Below are 1,156 nucleotides of genomic sequence, written 5' to 3'. Positions count from 1 at the left end.
CGTCTGCTCTGTCAGGACTGGGTAATTTTGATTCAGAAATGCGCTGCTGGTTTCACTCTACTACAGCAACAGTAAGAGCATTTGCATAGACAGTCCTCAAGAACAATGGTTTTCATAATGCGTTTTTATACCCCCTGTGCCATCCTGTGTTGCTGTTAGCTCGCCCTTCGCCCATGAGGATGAACTGGAAACGTGCCACCAGGGAGCCGTTGTCACCTCACGGACAGACAGCGATCGCATCTTTCCCCAGATGCTCCCTGAGATGGAGGCCAGTGACGCCTGCTGCCCGTGCTGCATGGCCTCAGCCCCACACAGGTCTCCATATCCCCTCATCGGTTCCCAGCGCTGCTTCCTCACATTGAGTGATTTTTCTCCTTTCCTTTATGAGTTTAGTGGCAGATTCCAGCCGAGGTATGGCATTGTTTATCTCTGCGCTTTAAGTGATGTAGCATTTTAAATAGGGAGATGATCCATACCGGCACTCTTCTGCTTAGGCAGGGGTCTCTGTCCTTGGCAGCAGAAGTGAATTGGCATCAGGTACACGGAAAGGACAAAAAAAAACCCCAACAAACCCAAACCGGTACTATCCCTATCTTTTTCATTTTCTTTTCTGAAAAACACAAATAAAGCAGTGTTCCTACAAAAGGTGAGATACTTTTTTGACTTACTAGTACAGAAATGGTGCAAGATTGCACCGTCCCCAGAGACACTGGCACTGGCCTGATTGAGCAGCTCATGGGGTCTTCAAAGAAAACGATGTGCAGCACTGATACACCTGAAAGTTTGATTTTCTGTTGCTGCTTGCTGCAGTTCCTACTTCAGTTTATCTCCTTTATTTGGAAGGGAGGTGAGGAGGAGGTTCTCTTTCAGCTGGAGGTGCTCGTTTTGGGGGCTCTGGGAAGAGAGAAGGAAACCCTGCTGCTGTTCAAATTTCATCTGCTCTGCTTGCCTCTGTTTTGGCTTTTTTTTTTTTTTAGGAAAATTTTGAGGTAACTTTCTCAGGTTTATGAAATTTTGTTGTGTAACGTCCGTTTGAAGTGGGAAAAAACGTTTCTGTGAGCATCCCTTTTAAAGGCTGTTCGCCTTCAGGCACCGAGCTCTGTCCCCCCTTCCCTATCCCGGGGACCCCGGTGTAACCCCACGCTGGGAGCCCCAC

This window comes from Athene cunicularia (assembly GCF_003259725.1).
Source record: "Athene cunicularia isolate RWA chromosome 3 unlocalized genomic scaffold, athCun1 chr3_part1, whole genome shotgun sequence".
NCBI classification, from domain to species: domain Eukaryota; kingdom Metazoa; phylum Chordata; class Aves; order Strigiformes; family Strigidae; genus Athene; species Athene cunicularia.
Note: the sequence above shows the minus strand (reverse complement) of the source record.